Genomic DNA, 19384 nt, shown 5'->3' on the forward strand with positions numbered 1-19384 from the left:
GGATGGACATACAGGGACTGTGGCGCTAGCGAAAAAGGGACAGTTATCACTTAACCATTCCAAAGTGTTTATATTCAATGATTTGTGTGAAATTGTATTTGAATGATAGTATTGATGTAGTGAAATTGTTACAGAAGAGTTGAGTCCAATTTACACGAATCTAGACTGATACAGTTAGAATGAGAATTACAACCAAGGTTCCAGTTTAATAAAATAATTTTATTGGTTAACACAGTCGAAATTATTGACTCAAGTAGTGTGAAGAGAGGAAGGTGAGGTAAACGTATAGCGGCATCCAAGAACCTTCAGTATAGACACCTGCTCCCATCCTGTCTGTGGACCAGAGAAGAGACCTGTGGAAACAAACAGAAAAGGTATTGTTCCTCAATTAATACTTACCCCTGTTCTCGGTCATTAGACATATATAAAAACACATACATATCAAAGCCCTTTTCAGCTAAATTGGCTTATTCATATAAGGTATAAATGGTTCCACCTGTTGTAGGAAAAATATAATAACAGTTCCTACAAAAAATCCACTTACATGTAGTTGAATAATATAGGATAAGTTACACGATCACGTTTAGTTCATTAATAGGAGACTCCTTTATAGAAACTGTCTCTTAAAGTGGTTATTTCAATGTGTCAGTTACAGGGTCAGGGAGTGGTGGTGAGATGAATTACAGATGGTAAAATATGAGGTTAGGCGTGATGGTGAGTGAGGTGTATATCAGCATTTGAGGGAAGGTATCTATGAGTAGTAGTAGATAAGACGTTCTCTATTCAGCACTGATTGATGGGCGACAGTTATTCAAGTGGGTGGTTGGTAAGGTAGTATAGCAAAGGCAGCAATACTTACATCTGTGCCTGCACAAAGGTGGTGCGATATGTGCCTATCACCATAGGTGACTACTGTCAGCCTACCTATACATATACAGTATATAAGGACATTGAGGTGGCTAAAGGTAGGCGATAGCTAAGCCCATTGTGGTGCTAACCACACCCCTTATATGGAACGTACCGCAAAGCACTAGTCACCCTCCACCTCCGTGATGCTGAGACCCCTTATGGCGGCACACAATAGGCCCATCATGAATTTCAGCTCCAGGCCCTTGCGGACCTTAATCTGGCACTGAGCGCATGCGCAGTCTGACGATAATCGCACGATTTGCAATTTAGCGATCCCTACTGTCAGCCTACCTATACATATACAGTATATAAGGACATTGAGGTGGCTGAAGGTAGGCGATAGCTATGCCCATTGTGGTGCTAGCCACACCCCTTGTACGGAATGTACCGCAAAGCATTAGTCGCCCTCCACCTCCATGATGCTGAGACCCCTTATGGCGGCACACAATAGGCCCATCATGAATTTCAGCTCCAGGCCCTTGTGGACCTTAATCTGGCACTGAGCGCATGCGCAGTCTGACGATAATCGCACGATTTGCAATTTAGCAATCCCTACTGAATTAGGCCCACCGCCTGTACCTTCCATCGTGTACATATTCTGCTTCAATTAAATATCTGTATTGCTCTATAGGACAGCCTAAAAGTGTGTACACACAGTGAGATCCTTGCTATGCCCGATTTTGACTATGCGATTTCCCTTGACTATATTGTCAAAATCTTACAGATTTATCTCACCGTGTGTACACACCTTTACATTTGCAAAGTAAAACTTAATGTGAAAGCCAGAGGAGAGGCCTGTCCTGGCCCCCTCCTCTCTAGGAGACCCTTGTGCTGTGCCAGAGTCTAGTGGACATGCGCCGGTCTCCGGAAATGGCGCAGAGGCTTTTTCCTGGTGACTTTCTTACTGCACATGCGCAAAACACTGGGAAAATAGCAGCCGCACCATTTTCCCAGTGATTTGTGCAACGCTGCTGTTGCCGACGCAGGACTCCAGAGGGGTAAGTATTCAAGAAGTAAGTGCAGATGAAAAAATGATGGTCTAATATTACTCACTATATTTTTTGGAGGGGGTTGATTCTTTTTTATCTTTTGATATCAATGCAATTGTTTCTGTCAGGATCTTGGCAGTAAGAATCCTGTCAGCGGAATGCCGACGCTCACAGTGCCGACAGATTCCGGTACGTATTTTAACCCTACCCCTTACCCACCCCTCCTGCAGCCTAACCCTAACTGTACCCTCCCACAGCCTAACCCTAACCATCCACTCCAGCAGCCTAACCCTCCCAACCCTAACCCTTCCCCAGTTCCTAATGCTAAACCAAGCCCTTACCCCAGTACTTACCATCGGGATCCGTCGGGATTCTCACCGTCAGGATTCTGAACACAGGGATTCTGACCTTTGGTATTCTACCTCAGGATCCTGACTGCATCACCTTTCCATGCATTAGAAAAACTGCTGTAAACCTTTAGTGTAGTAGTGTAATTGTTAAGCAGTGTTAGATCTACAAACAGGGTAAATACCGCAAATGATTATTATCTGTTGTTGTCTTTTGTGAATTAATTTAAATAATTGTATTGTTTGTAATTTTACATATTTGAAGAGCACCTTTCAATCATTATAAAAACTACTGCAAACATTTTGTGTAATAGTATAATTTTTAAACAGTGTAGAGTAAATACCAGTACTTCTTCTTATTATTTTTATACAGTATATTGCTAAGCTGTGTAATGAAAGCACACACTGACTCTAGACTTCTTCACTACGGCTTTATTTCATCAGGATGATCACAGACCAGTAACCATTACACAATAAATGTTCATGGTCCTGACACTAGCTACAGTAACAGAGATCTATTCCATAGTCACTGGCCAGCTTTCCCAGTGTTGGTCATCGTCATAAATCTCCCTAGACAGCCTTTTTATACCTTAGACTCCTCTTCCAAGACTGACAGGCAAATGACACTCCCTCCTTGCCTTTAAAAGGAAGCTCTTCACAGCTGTTCTGGTTGTTAAATAACATGCTTTCAACTGCCCCAGTCTGAAGAGGAGAACTGTGTCAGCGTCCGCAGTCTTACCTCCGGCGTGCGTCCGTGGGGGTTACCATTCCAGTGGCTGGCAGGGCTGCGGTGACGGGGAGTTGCTGTAGCGGGGTCCTCTGTGGTGAGTACACGACTTCCAGAGGCCGGGGCCAGGGTCTAGTCAAGCGGAGTGCTGCAGCAGGGAACTGCTGCGGCAGGTCCTCAGGTGTGAGTGCTCAGCTGCCAGAGGTCAGGGTCCAGAGCCTGGTGTGCTGAGTGCTGTGTTCGGGCGTGTCCTCTGTGCTGGAGGCCGCCATGTTGGAGACCAAGCTGGGCCAATAGTGTGTTCCCACTCTGTGTACAGCCAATCCGAGGCAGCCTTCCCTTACAAAAGAGGGCTGGTTCAGAGCAAAGGTGCCAGTGCTTCTAGTTACTTTCTCATGTAAAGGTGCTCTAGCTCTGTGCTCCCAGGTTACTCCAGGTGCCCTGGTTTAGTCAGCTTTTGTCTGGTGGTCCTTTCACTGCAGCAGCCCAGTTGTCTATAGTCTGCCTTTATCCGTGGTGCGCCCATGTGGGTCTCAGGCCATTGAGGGGTTCCGGTTGGGAGCGGTGTTTCCACAGACGTCTGTTCTTAGATTTAGTGATCTTCAGTCTCGTATTTCAAGCCATAAACCACAGTCTTCAGTTCTTCAATTCAGTGTTCTTCAGCCTTATAGTTCGTTACAAATCACAGTCTTCAATTCTTCAATTCTTGTGTTCTTCAGCCTCGCCTTTCAAGTTACAAATCACAGTCTTAAATTCTTCAAATCCAGTGTTCTTCAGCCTCATCTTTCAAGTTACAAATTGCAGTCTTTAATTCAGTATTCTTCAGCCTCGTCTTTCAAGCCACAAATCGAAGTCTTCAGTTCTTCAATTCTGCTTTCTTCAGCCTCGTCTTACAAGTCACAAATCACAGACCACAGTTCTTTAACTTCAGTATTCTTCAGCTTCATTATCCAAATCACAGTGTACAGTTTTCAACTCATTAAAACTTAAGTACTCTTTTCTTCGGTGTCCTCCTTCTTCTTCTTCTTCTTCTTCTTCTTCTTCTTCTACAATTCCTTAAAGGCACATACCCAAGCCTTCATCCCATGAATAGGAACTACATTCTACCTCCTCGCCTTCTGCCTTTGCAGGCAGCTGTCCCTTCAGTCAAATCTCAGTTGTTGGTACCACAACTTAAGCCTAGCGTGACAAACTGCACTGAAATGAATCAAGCAAGTAAGACACATATTTCCTATCCTCCAAATGCATGGTTTTCCTGGGCTTAACAGATAAACTTCCCTAGTTCCTTTGTAGCACAATGCCCCTATTTCCACATATACCCCCACCTAGTGTCAACAAGTCAGACGATTTCCAGGACAGGGCATCCTCATTTTTGTGTAGGACCCCAGGCCTTTGCTCCACTGTAAACTAAACAGGTTGCAGCTCCAGAAACCGACTGATAACCTTGGTGTTCACCTCTCAGTTTCTTGCATCCATTCTAATGTTCGGGTGCACTCGTACCATCGACACACCACCAAGATTAAAAACTTAGACCGCAACTTGAGAATAACGTGAAAGATGCTCTGGAGAACTCCAGGTTGCGGCTCAAAGCTACTCATGATAAAACATGTAATGCTTAAGACCATTGTCCCCTGGGCAGAACATCAGGATTATGAAGGGATCTTCCAACAGACCAGACAGCTATGTGGTGCAATCTGACAGTGTTTTGTATGAGCGCAACAGGTGCTGCCTCCTAGGTGTGTGTGAGCTAACACATCCACTTCACCTGACACCAACTGAGGGTGTCAGAACACCCATGATCATGGACAATGAGTCCCCAGAAGAAGCACGTATTGGGGTGCAGGACAGTCCCATGCCCTTGACTAATAGTATACACCCAAAACACCACTACCCCTTTCTTTATTACCAGGTCTGGGAGAATTACCAGGCCAAAACCAAAATTCCAGGACTATGTTATTTAATCTCCCAAGTTTTCAGTTTTTTTGTTGCACACTGTCTCTGTATCCAACACCTGTCACACTTTCTTACACCTATACACTTGTTTATTGTTGTTTGTTGAACAAGGGGGATATAGATATATGCAGTATGTGTATTGCCTCATTACTACTAACAAATATCAGTCGATGGCCTGATGGGCTGGGCTGGACTTCTAAAGGCCTCTTGGCGGCCATGTTTAGATGGGGCATGCCGTGAGGCCACGCCCCTCTGACACATAACCAAGCCCCATTGTTCTGTGCCTTTGCAGACAGTGCCAGGCACGGAGCTTAGCTCCAATCTGCCCTTGGTTGCAAGGTCATCCCTATGGCCGGAACCCTGCCTTGAGTGTTAAGGGTGAATAACCCTGCCCAAGGTATTGGTGTTGAAAACATTCTAAATTAGAGATTGAGCAAGAAATGTCCTTATGTCCCTCTCTCTTACAATATATTCATTATTTTTACTGGGATAAACCTAGTTGCTATTGAAAGAAAGTAGACACGGCACAGTTTATTGAACGGTTAGTAGTATTATTTATTTATTAACAGATTCTTATATAAAGCAGCATATTCCATTGCGGGCATAGCCAGATTAAGGGGTGATGCAGGGCATACTGTACCCCGGGCCCCCGGCAGAGATACTCGAATATAATGTTTCATGAGCTACAGACAGAGCTTTCTGACCAGAGGAAAGATTAGAGGGTGGAAAGAGCTGTAAGTGACAAAGGGATCCCAGCTTCTCCTCCTCCCCGTATGGGTGTCTGAGTCCTGTGTAAACTGTTATGCAACTAAAACATTGGGGTCTAGAGATAGAGACACACACAGAAAGTCCTCCTGAGGCCTGTCCCACTGTGTCAGTAGTACAGATGCTGCTGCTATTCTTGCATGTGACAAGATAAATTATTTTATTTTTCTATGTGTATTTTAAGGTTAAGTTGTCTAAATCCCAGTACAAGAAAAGTTTATAAAATAGTTGTCTTTCAATTAGGTGGAGCTATAAACAGTACACCGGCATTATTAAACTATTAGTTAAAACTAATATACACCATTGGTTTAAATTTAATATACACAATTTATACCTCCCACCATGACCCATTCCAGGAGGGACAAAATGCTCTCTACCTGGACTTCCTTCTTAATTTATGATTGCAACCACCTGTATTGAAATACCTTTCTTATCAATTAAATAGTTGAACACAGGTGACACCAATCATGTATTAAGTGAGAAGTCCAGGTAGAGCGCATTTTGTCCCTCCTGGATTGGGGCATGTTGGGAGGTATGCACAATTTAATATACATCCCCACCTTCCATCAGGGCCCCCCCCTGTCTTAAGTGCCCCGGGCACTCCCAAGGCTTAATCCGGCCCTGCATGTGGTACCTGGGGCCACATGACAACACACAAAACAGGCCCCGCATACATGTTGGCCTACCAGGAATCTTCCTGGTTTACTCTATGGCAAGTCCGCCCATGGAAACAACAGTGATAAAACTGGGTAATGACAGTCACAGAGGTAGGAAAGACTCGCTCGCAAGTTTATAATCTATAGGGAATAGGCAATGATATTGATAGTAGTACCTAAATAATATACTGTAAATGAAATGCATTAATTGACCATAGTGTAAATATTCAGTAGCTATTTAATATATCTCCAGCAATAAACGTAAAGATTAATGAGCGTCAGTGGTGCAAGTAGAAAATATGTCTTCTAGGTACTGTGCGCGCGCGCACTTCAAAAATTGGGTGTGGCCAAATGCCACATGGGGCGTGGCCAATGAAAATGGGGGCGTGATACACATATAAGGGGAAGGGGCAGATACACATATGACCCCAATAGTGTCAGATACACGTTGCCCCACAGTGCCAGATATACATTGCCCCACAGTACCAGATATACAAATTCCAATAGTTACCACCCTTTATTCCAAGCGCTTTTAGAACACCCCAGGCAGGAATTCAATCTCTTAGAGAGCTGGAGTATATGTCCTTTAAAACAAAATATACAACACAGACATAGTGTAATACTGTTGAAATTTGGTATAAAATAAATAAATAAGGTCCAGACTCGTACCCCAAGTTGTGGTCTACAATAGTAGACAATATCGCCTTAATAGGAACAGATCACCAACTCGCAAATATCCTGGCACCTCTATGGTCCTTTAGGAAAAGTTCCCCTTCTTACTCCACCGAAGATATATGTGAATCAAAATAATTTCCAGATAGTGTATTACCGTAAAATTTATTGATACATACAACATAAAAAGTGATCTACAAGATGGGTTCTCACCAGATGGAATGGTCTACACAAAATGCATTTGTTAATGATAAAACCAGGCGTCCCCAGAGTTGATCAAGTACAGCCAGGCAAGAACTCCACATGTATTCTGCTACCTTCACCTATAGGTCTCTTCCCCCTTTCTAAAAAATGAGCTGTATAATTTTCTCTTTCATCTAGGGGCTGGTATCTATTTCGCGTCTGAATGTTTCTCTGCCATTCAGCTGTATCCCATTTGTTTCTATTTTGTACATAATTGGTACTATAGTTCCTCCAATTAGGGGAAGAATCTTCCCAACGATTGATAATAGAATAATACCCTGGGCGTCTATTAGTAGTTTGTCCATTTTCCTCATTATTTGAGAAATCCCTCCGTATGGGAAGTTTGTTCTTATTACTCAAACTTCTATTGGCCTTCGGGTCATATGGAACTTTAGGTCTAACTGATATTTATTTCGTTTCCTTTTTGTGTATCTTCATTAACCTTTGGGATAAGTTCTAATTCCCGTCTGTCCCTTGCGAATTTGGTGGTCTTCCTAGCTATGATGGCTTTTTCAGATCTATCTAATCTATACTCTATTTTAGCTTCCTTTTCTTTAAAATCTACCTGATCCATGAAGGGAGTGATTAGCTCTCTATAGCTCTTTATCTCTTCATCTAATATCCTTAAATCTTTTTTTCTTTCAGAGATAATCAATTCCATTAGTTTAAAGGAACAATTTCTAGTTATTTGATCCCACTCACTTTTGAACTGTTCAGTGGCTGTAACAAAACTGGCCTTTTTATCTATTTTTAGGCCCTTAGGGATAAATATACATTGCCCCACAGTGCCAGATACACATTGCCTCACTGTGCCAGATACACATTGCCCCACAGTGCCAGATACATATTGCCCCCACAGTGCCAGATACACATTGCCCCACAGTGCCAGATATGCTCCCAGTGCCAGATACAGAAATGCCCCAACAGTGCTAGATATGCTCCCAGTGCCAAATGCCACATGGGGCGTGGCCAATGAAAATGGGGGCGTGATACACATATGGGGGGAGGGGCAGATACACATATGACCCCAATAGTGTCAGATACACGCTGCCCCACAGTGCCAGATATACATTGCCCCACAGTGCCAGATATACATTGCCCCACAGTGCCAGATACACATTGCCTCACTGTGCCAGATACACATTGCCCCACAGTGCCAGATACATATTGCCCCCACAGTGCCAGATACACATTGCCCCACAGTGCCAGATATGCTCCCAGTGCCAGATACAGAAATGCCCCTACAGTGCTAGATATGCTCCCAGTGCCAGATATGCCCCAGTAGTGCCAGATACACATGCCCCCACAGTGCCAGATATGCCCCCAGTGCCAGATACACATGTCCCCCCAGTGCCAGATATGCCCTCAGTGCCAGATATGCCACCACAGTGCCAGATACAGAAATGCCCACAGAGTGCCAGATATGCTCCCAGTGCCAAATATGCCCCCAGTGCCAGATACACATGTCCCCGCAGTGCCAGATATGCCCCCAGTGCCATATACACATGTCCCCCCAGTGCCAGATATGCCCCCAGTGCCAGATACAGAAATGCCCCCACAGTGCCAGATATGCCCCCAGTGCCAGATACACATGTCCCTCCATTGCCAGATATGCCCCCAGTGCCAGATACAGAAATGCCCCCACAGTGCCAGATATGCTCCCAATGCCAGATATGCCCCCCAGTGCCAGATACACATGTCCCCCCAGTGCCAGATATGCTCCCAGTGCCAGGTACACATGCCCCCCCTTCCCCTGCTGCTCACCACTGCTGCTGTCTTGATCCTGTGTGTGAGGGGAGGAGAGAGCAGCGTGCGCCTCTCCTGCCTTTCAGTCTCCGGCGGCGGTGCGGGTGTCTACCTTTAATTCAGCGCCAATCCGTAAGCCAATCAAAGCTCGCGGTCCGGCAGCCAATCAGGAGCCTTGGCTGCAAGACCGCGAGCTCTGATTTGCTCACGGGCCGGCGCTGAATTGAAGATAGACACTGAGGGGAGGAGAGGCGCGCTGCGCTCTCCTCCCTTCAAGCAGCAGCAGCGGAGGGAGGGAGAAGCGGCCCGGCGGTGGTGGGTACGGCGTACCCACAGCTAAATTCTTAAGGGTACGCCGTACCCACCCGTACCCACCCACTTGCACCGCTGATGAGCGTATAAAACTTATATACTGTAAGTGAATAAAATCTTGAAAGCATAGATCACAATGCACAAGGAGTGTGTCTGCAGATTCACGCATAAAGAGCTAGAAAGCCCCCCAGAAATGTATAAAAATGATAGTTCAATAAAAAGAACAATTGGTATGAACTAGGAGTGAATCTCCCCAGATTGAATAATTTACCAGATCTGATGAGAGATATGGGATCTTTCCTAGGCACAATAAGAAAATCTGGATGTGTATCAGCCTCTTGACTGCAGCCTGGGGGTCATTCAGGTGCCCATTGTTGCAAAGTGCCGAATATTGGTACGTTGCGCTTGCGCAGGACCTGTTCTGCACCTGCGCAAATGGGTTCTGCAACATAGGACAAAGAACGGCAGCAGACTGTCAGTGATTGAATGTCTTCTGCCTTTTGGGGGGAGGGGGTGGCAATGGCCTCCATTTGTGAAAATGGAGGCGTGTTGCTGCCGCTTAGATGGTGGGAAGGGATCAGGGATCTCCATTGTGGGACGTAGATTTCCTGGTCTATGTCAGAACGCTGCCGATAGTGAGTGAGTGATCTGATGCTCCAATCCTAGGACGCAGCTCAGATCACTACTGTAGCAGAAGGCGTCTGCTTATAATCACCATACAGCGCTATCACTGGTGCTTCCAAGAAATATATGAGTGGCTTACAGTACATCAGTAGTTCTAGACTCTTATTGGTCTGTTGCCCCTGGACTAAACAATATGCCTGCAAACTCATAAAAATTAATGATCAGACTAATTCAGACTTGCTCTGACAGTAACAGTAATAATAATAATAATAATAATAATAATAATATTCTAATAATAATAATAACAACAACAAATTGTATACAATATGTTTTTTTTTTTTTCAAACTTTCAATAAGTTTTATAAAGGTTCCCCCCTTTTTTTTTTCTTAAGAGTTTATTTTATTTCCAGAACTCAGAAGCCATGAAGCAAAGAACAAATCCATAGAAAATAAAACAACAGTATAAGTACCAGATTTTAAGCATTTCATCCCAATACCACTCAGTTAGTACAACCAGATGTTTACATATGATCCCACATTACGGCAACCTCTCCAGCATTGGTCTGAAGCAGTACATAAATCTTCTGCAGCCTGGCAGGGAACAGATTCCAACTATAATAAACCTTTTAGGCATTCTCTTTGAATAGAGATGAAGTTCTGTGATCCTCTCTTGCATATCAGACCAAGTATAATATAGTTCACCTTTAATTTAGAACTACATTTATTTTAATGCAAAATATCACCTGACGGTGGCAATCATAAATGCAAATATTGTGGACTTGCTACATATATGAAATAAGAAAATGCTGGTAGAATTATGATGTAGATGTGTACATGCAGAAATGGAAAGGAACAATATTTAGTTGTGTCCAACATGCTGAAAGATCATTTCATAAAATGTCATTGCCTCTAAATTATTCTATTGAATTAGGCAAATTCCATAGAATACCCTAATAATCACTGGGGCCAGTATTACACAAATCTCAGTGTTCCAGATGTCGTGTCTTGCAACTCATTCTGCAGACATCATGCAGGACATATGTTTTTACTTTGTTGTACTTATAATCAAGTAAAGTGTGCTTGCATAAATACATCAAGTCATTTTCCATTTGAGACATATTATCCAGGAAGAACGCTATCTGAAAGTAAGTTAGTCCATCTGTTTTCTTTGTATATGAGGTCTCAGTATTACCACAGCAGTGTATAGGGTTTGGTGGAACAGTGTGTATGTATAGGTATTGAATTGACAGTATCAACATTTATTAATGGAAATCTAAAGGGCTCAATTGCTTAAACAGTTGCATCAGTCTAAAAAAAAACCTCATAAGAAATAAACTGTATTTCGTATCAAATAATAGTCCTTTATAGTGTTAAATGTTAATATGATAGTTTCACATTTATACATTCAGAATGTATTTGGTTTTGTTTTGTAACTGACGCAACAATTACATATAAGGGGCTAAAGATAGAAATGTAAAGATTATTTCTGAGATACATCCAAACTATAAAACGCAAAAAGAAAAGAGACATATTTCTCTTTATACTAATAACAATAAATGATATTAGCTATTTACCTCTTGTTGGCATCTGACTTGCCTTTATTTGCCTACTAACTTAGTACTGTCACCTATATCGGGTGTACAAAGCTGCGGAGTGTCACTTTAACTCCCGTTGCGATATCTAGTTGGCCATGGACTATTCAAGTGCTCAAGCTGAGTTAAAAAGGGGTTTATATTTGTGAGTATAAGGATTAGTTGTCACACATTGGAGTGATAACAATTCATTTTATAGTTACCACTTATATGGTGGACACAGGTATATGTTTCACCTACAAGACGCAGCTGCCTTGGGTAAACTCAGACCAGACTTTATAGGGGGCCTATCTATCTATCTATCTATCTATCTATCTATCTATCTATCTATCTATCTATCTATCTATCTGGCTATTTCGCAAGTGGTGCCCTCATCTTTTTCAGTGATCGAGTAGTCTGGTAGAAATGCGGTGCACTTGCATTCATCGTCATGTTTCTGATAGAGATGAGCGGGTTCGGTTTCTCTGAATCCGAACCCGCCAGAACTTCATGTTTTTTTTCACGGGTCCGAGCGACTCGGATCTTCCCGCCTTGCTCGGTTAACCCGAGCGCGCCCGAACGTCATCATGACGCTGTCGGATTCTCGCGAGGCTCGGATTCTATCGCGAGACTCGGATTCTATATAAGGAGCCGCGCGTCGCCGCCATTTTCACACGTGCATTGAGATTGATAGGGAGAGGACGTGGCTGGCGTCCTCTCCGTTTAGAATAGATTAGAGAGACACTTGATTTACTAATTTTGGGGAGCATTAGGAGTACTCAGTACAGTGCAGAGTTTTGCTGATAGTGACCACCAGTTTTATTTATAATCCGTTCTCTGCCTGAAAAAAGCGATACACAGCACACAGTGACTCAGTCACATACCATATCTGTGTGCACTGCTCAGGCTCAGGCCAGTGTGCTGCATCATCTATTATCTATATATAATATTATATATATCTGTCTGACTGCTCAGCTCACACAGCTTATAATTGTGGGGGAGACTGGGGAGCACTACTGCAGTGCCAGTTATAGGTTATAGCAGGAGTCAGGAGTACATAATATATTATATAGTGAGTGACCACCAGACACACAGTGCAGTTTATTTAATATATCCGTTCTCTGCCTGAAAAAAGCGATACACACAGTGACTCAGTCAGTCACATACCATATCTGTGTGCACTGCTCAGGCTCAGGCCAGTGTGCTGCATCATCTATATATATTATATATCTGTCTGACTGCTCAGCTCACACAGCTTATAATTGTGGGGGAGACTGGGGAGCACTACTGCAGTGCCAGTTATAGGTTATAGCAGGAGCCAGGAGTACATAATATTATATTAAAATTAAACAGTGCACACTTTTGCTGCAGGAGTGCCACTGCCAGTGTGACTAGTGACCAGTGACCTGACCACCAGTATATATAATATTAGTAGTATACTATCTCTTTATCAACCAGTCTATATATTAGCAGCAGACACAGTACAGTGCGGTAGTTCACGGCTGTGGCTACCTCTGTGTCGGCACTCGGCAGCCCGTCCATAATTGTATATACCACCTAACCGTGGTTTTTTTTTCTTTCTTTATACATACATACTAGTTACGAGTATACTATCTCTTTATCAACCAGTCTATATTAGCAGCAGACACAGTACAGTGCGGTAGTTCACGGCTGTGGCTACCTCTGTGTCGGCACTCGGCAGCCCGTCCATAATTGTATATACCACCTAACCGTGGTTTTTTTTTCTTTCTTTATACATACATACTAGTTACGAGTATACTATCTCTTTATCAACCAGTCTATATATTAGCAGCAGACACAGTACAGTGCGGTAGTTCACGGCTGTGGCTACCTCTGTGTCGGCACTCGGCAGCCCGTCCATAATTGTATATACCACCTAACCGTGGTTTTTTTTTCTTTCTTTATACATACATACTAGTTACGAGTATACTATCTCTTTATCAACCAGTCTATATTAGCAGCAGACACAGTACAGTGCGGTAGTTCACGGCTGTGGCTACCTCTGTGTCGGCACTCGGCAGCCCGTCCATAATTGTATATACCACCTAACCGTGGTTTTTTTTTCTTTCTTTATACATACATACTAGTTACGAGTATACTATCTCTTTATCAACCAGTCTATATATTAGCAGCAGACACAGTACAGTGCGGTAGTTCACGGCTGTGGCTACCTCTGTGTCGGCACTCGGCAGCCCGTCCATAATTGTATATACCACCTAACCGTGGTTTTTTTTCTTTCTTTATACATACATACTAGTTACGAGTATACTATCTCTTTATCAACCAGTCTATATTAGCAGCAGACACAGTACAGTGCGGTAGTTCACGGCTGTGGCTACCTCTGTGTCGGCACTCGGCAGCCCGTCCATAATTGTATATACCACCTAACCGTGGTTTTTTTTTCTTTCTTTATACATACATACTAGTTACGAGTATACTATCTCTTTATCAACCAGTCTATATATTAGCAGCAGACACAGTACAGTGCGGTAGTTCACGGCTGTGGCTACCTCTGTGTCGGCACTCGGCAGCCCGTCCATAATTGTATATACCACCTAACCGTGGTTTTTTTTTCTTTCTTTATACATACATACTAGTTACGAGTATACTATCTCTTTATCAACCAGTCTATATTAGCAGCAGACACAGTACAGTGCGGTAGTTCACGGCTGTGGCTACCTCTGTGTCGGCACTCGGCAGCCCGTCCATAATTGTATATACCACCTAACCGTGGTTTTTTTTTCTTTCTTATACATACATACTAGTTACGAGTATACTATCTCTTTATCAACCAGTCTATATATTAGCAGCAGACACAGTACAGTGCGGTAGTTCACGGCTGTGGCTACCTCTGTGTCGGCACTCGGCAGCCCGTCCATAATTGTATATACCACCTAACCGTGGTTTTTTTTTCTTTCTTTATACATACATACTAGTTACGAGTATACTATCTCTTTATCAACCAGTCTATATATTAGCAGCAGACACAGTACAGTGCGGTAGTTCACGGCTGTGGCTACCTCTGTGTCGGCACTCGGCAGCCCGTCCATAATTGTATATACCACCTAACCGTGGTTTTTTTTTCTTTCTTTATACATACATACTAGTTACGAGTATACTATCTCTTTATCAACCAGTCTATATTAGCAGCAGACACAGTACAGTGCGGTAGTTCACGGCTGTGGCTACCTCTGTGTCGGCACTCGGCAGCCCGTCCATAATTGTATATACCACCTAACCGTGGTTTTTTTTTCTTTCTTTATACATACATACTAGTTACGAGTATACTATCTCTTTATCAACCAGTCTATATATTAGCAGCAGACACAGTACAGTGCGGTAGTTCACGGCTGTGGCTACCTCTGTGTCGGCACTCGGCAGCCCGTCCATAATTGTATACTAGTATCCAATCCATCCATCTCCATTGTTTACCTGAGGTGCCTTTTAGTTGTGCCTATTAAAATATGGAGAACAAAAATGTTGAGGTTCCAAAATTAGGGAAAGATCAAGATCCACTTCCACCTCGTGCTGAAGCTGCTGCCACTAGTCATGGCCGAGACGATGAAATGCCAGCAACGTCGTCTGCCAAGGCCGATGCCCAATGTCATAGTACAGAGCATGTCAAATCCAAAACACCAAATATCAGTAAAAAAAGGACTCCAAAACCTAAAATAAAATTGTCGGAGGAGAAGCGTAAACTTGCCAATATGCCATTTACCACACGGAGTGGCAAGGAACGGCTGAGGCCCTGGCCTATGTTCATGGCTAGTGGTTCAGCTTCACATGAGGATGGAAGCACTCAGCCTCTCGCTAGAAAAATGAAAAGACTCAAGCTGGCAAAAGCAGCACAGCAAAGAACTGTGCATTCTTCGAAATCCCAAATCCACAAGGAGAGTCCAATTGTGTCGGTTGCGATGCCTGACCTTCCCAACACTGGACGTGAAGAGCATGCGCCTTCCACCATTTGCACGCCCCCTGCAAGTGCTGGAAGGAGCACCCGCAGTCCAGTTCCTGATAGTCAGATTGAAGATGTCAGTGTTGAAGTACACCAGGATGAGGAGGATATGGGTGTTGCTGGCGCTGGGGAGGAAATTGACCAGGAGGATTCTGATGGTGAGGTGGTTTGTTTAAGTCAGGCACCCGGGGAGACACCTGTTGTCCGTGGGAGGAATATCAAGTGAAAAAAAATATGGCGGGTGGGAGGAAGATCAAAGGCGCTGCTGTACACGTAACGAATATAAATAAAGAAAAAATTGTAGGATATACTTGCAAAGAACTGGGTGGTTCCTCGTTAATCTTTTTCTACAGATCCAATGATTACCAGATGTTTACATGCAAAAAAACAAAAATGGACAACAAATGTATAGTAATGTCTATAATGAGTTCAATTTTTGGTGTGTTCTCCTTTGAAATAGAGCCCTGGTAATGTGGAGGTTACTCTTGATAGGAGATAAGGAAAGTTTCTCACCACCGCTTCACAAACATAGGTACACGTACCAAAACTCACATAGAGTTAAATATCACCATACATATAAGGGTATCTTTTTTTACTTCTAATTATAATGCATGGAATAAGATCCGTACAACGAAAACGTACCACACTCACGTTTTCAACAGGTGGTATTCCACACGTAACAGTTTCTTTGAATAGATGAGTGACTCTTCTCTTCCAAAAAGATTCAATTTATTGTAGCGTGATACAATTTAAAAAATAATATAAATAAAATCTCCTTAATCCATTACAAAAAAATCCAGGATAGAGCAAAATGTGGGTCAGAATGGAAATATGACAAAACACAAGTGAATTCCGGACTTACACTTGTGAACACAAATGCTGCATATTACCTTGGATTGATGTGGATGTGGGAGAATTAAAAAGCACTGTCTGATATCACCAACGCCGTTTCGACACAAGGTCTTTTTCAAGGTGGGAGATTTTATTTATATTATTTTTTAAATTGTATCACGCTACAATAAATTGAATCTTTTTGGAAGAGAAGAGTCACTCATCTATTCAAAGAAACTGTTACGTGTGGAATACCACCTGTTGAAAACGTGAGTGTGGTACGTTTTCGTTGTACGGATCTTATTCCATGCATTATAATTAGAAGTAAAAAAAGATACCCTTATATGTATGGTGATATTTAACTCTATGTGAGTTTTGGTACGTGTACCTATGTTTGTGAAGCGGTGGTGAGAAACTTTCCTTATCTCCTATCAAGAGTAACCTCCACATTACCAGGGCTCTATTTCAAAGGAGAACACACCAAAAATTGAACTCATTATAGACATTACTATACATTTGTTGTCCATTTTTGTTTTTTTGCATGTAAACATCTGGTAATCATTGGATCTGTAGAAAAAGATTAACGAGGAACCACCCAGTTCTTTGCAAGTATATCCTACAATTTTTTCTTTATTTATATTCGTTACGTGTACAGCAGCGCCTTTGATCTTCCTCCCACCCGCCATATTTTTTTTCACTTGTTAACCCTTTGTGATCTGGATTTGGGCAGATCACAGGAAGGTAGGATTGGGCAGCTAGCTTTTGCGCCAGAACTCACACACTTTTATATTTCCGTGGGAGGAATATGGCCGTTGACATGCCAGGTGAAAATACCAAAAAAATCAGCTCTTCGGTGTGGAGGTATTTCACCAGAAATGCGGACAACAGGTGTCAAGCCGTGTGTTCCCTTTGTCAAGCTGTAATAAGTAGGGGTAAGGACGTTAACCACCTCGGAACATCCTCCCTTATACGTCACCTGCAGCGCATTCATAATAAGTCAGTGACAAGTTCAAAAACTTTGGGTGACAGCGGAAGCAGTCCACTGACCAGTAAATCCCTTCCTCTTGTAACCAAGCTCACGCAAACCACCCCACCAACTCCCTCAGTGTCAATTTCCTCCTTCCCCAGGAATGCCAATAGTCCTGCAGGCCATGTCACTGGCAATTCTGACGAGTCCTCTCCTGCCTGGGATTCCTCCGATGCATCCTTGCGTGTAACGCCTACTGCTGCTGGCGCTGCTGTTGTTGCCGCTGGGAGTCGATGGTCATCCCAGAGGGGAAGCCGTAAGCCCACTTGTACTACTTCCAGTAAGCAATTGACTGTTCAACAGTCCTTTGCGAGGAAGATGAAATATCACAGCAGTCATCCTACTGCAAAGCGGATAACTGAGGCCTTGACAACTATGTTGGTGTTAGACGTGCGTCCGGTATCCGCCGTTAGTTCACAGGGAACTAGACAATTTATTGAGGCAGTGTGCCCCCGTTACCAAATACCATCTAGGTTCCACTTCTCTAGGCAGGCGATACCGAGAATGTACACGGACGTCAGAAAAAGACTCACCAGTGTCCTAAAAAATGCAGTTGTACCCAATGTCCACTTAACCACGGACATGTGGACAAGTGGAGCAGGGCAGGGTCAGGACTATATGACTGTGACAGCCCACTGGGTAGATGTATGGACTCCCGCCGCAAGAACAGCAGCGGCGGCACCAGTAGCAGCATCTCGCAAACGCCAACTCTTTCCTAGGCAGGCTACGCTTTGTATCACCGGTTTCCAGAATACGCACACAGCTGAAAACCTCTTACGGCAACTGAGGAAGATCATCGCGGAATGGCTTACCCCAATTGGACTCTCCTGTGGATTTGTGGCATCGGACAACGCCAGCAATATTGTGTGTGCATTAAATATGGGCAAATTCCAGCACGTCCCATGTTTTGCACATACCTTGAATTTGGTGGTGCAGAATTTTTTAAAAAACGACAGGGGCGTGCAAGAGATGCTGTCGGTGGCCAGAAGAATTGCGGGACACTTTCGGCGTACAGGCACCACGTACAGAAGACTGGAGCACCACCAAAAACTACTGAACCTGCCCTGCCATCATCTGAAGCAAGAAGTGGTAACGAGGTGGAATTCAACCCTCTATATGCTTCAGAGGTTGGAGGAGCAGCAAAAGGCCATTCAAGCCTATACAATTGAGCACGATATAGTAGGTGGAATGCACCTGTCTCAGGCGCAGTGGAGAATGATTTCAACGTTGTGCAAGGTTCTGATGCCCTTTGAACTTGCCACACGTGAAGTCAGTTCAGACACTGCCAGCCTGAGTCAGGTCATTCCCCTCATCAGGCTTTTGCAGAAGAAGCTGGAGGCATTGAAGAAGGAGCTAAAAGGGAGCGATTCCGCTAGGCATGTGGGACTTGTGGATGCAGCCCTTAATTCGCTTAACAAGGATTCACGGGTGGTCAATCTGTTGAAATCAGAGCACTACATTTTGGCCACCGTGCTCGATCCTAGATTTAAAGCCTACCTTGGATCTCTCTTTCCGGCAGACACAGGTCTGCTGGGGTTGAAAGACCTGCTGGTGACAAAATTGTCAAGTCAAGCGGAACGCGACCTGTCAACATCTCCTCCTTCACATTCTCCCGCAACTGGGGGTGCGAGGAAAAGGCTCAGAATTCCGAGCCCACCCGATGGCGGTGATGCAGGGCAGTCTGGAGCGACTGCTGATGCTGACATCTGGTCCGGACTGAAGGACCTGACAACGATTACGGACATGTCGTCTACTGTCACTGCATATGATTCTCTCAACATTGATAGAATGGTGGAGGATTATATGAGTGACCGCATCCAAGTAGGCACGTCACACAGTCCGTACTTATACTGGCAGGAAAAAGAGGCAATTTGGAGGCCCTTGCACAAACTGGCTTTATTCTACCTAAGTTGCCCTCCCACAAGTGTGTACTCCGAAAGAGTGTTTAGTGCCGCCGCTCACCTTGTCAGCAATCGGCGTACGAGGTTACATCCAGAAAATGTGGAGAAGATGATGTTCATTAAAATGAATTATAA

At 43.7% G+C, this 19384-nt stretch overlaps 1 long non-coding RNA gene across 1 annotated transcript in view; it reads right to left on the reverse strand.

Moving 5' to 3' along the window:
- Positions 1-209: 209 nt before the first annotated feature.
- The window catches only part of LOC135056383 (uncharacterized), a 96327-nt gene continuing 77152 nt past the window's right edge, over positions 210-19384 (reverse strand). Inside the window, exon 3 of the long non-coding RNA XR_010243966.1 lies at positions 210-353. This is a non-coding gene — a long non-coding RNA (uncharacterized LOC135056383). The remainder of the gene's footprint in view (positions 354-19384) is intronic.

This window comes from Pseudophryne corroboree, chromosome 3 (genome assembly GCF_028390025.1).
Source record: "Pseudophryne corroboree isolate aPseCor3 chromosome 3, aPseCor3.hap2, whole genome shotgun sequence".
NCBI classification, from domain to species: domain Eukaryota; kingdom Metazoa; phylum Chordata; class Amphibia; order Anura; family Myobatrachidae; genus Pseudophryne; species Pseudophryne corroboree.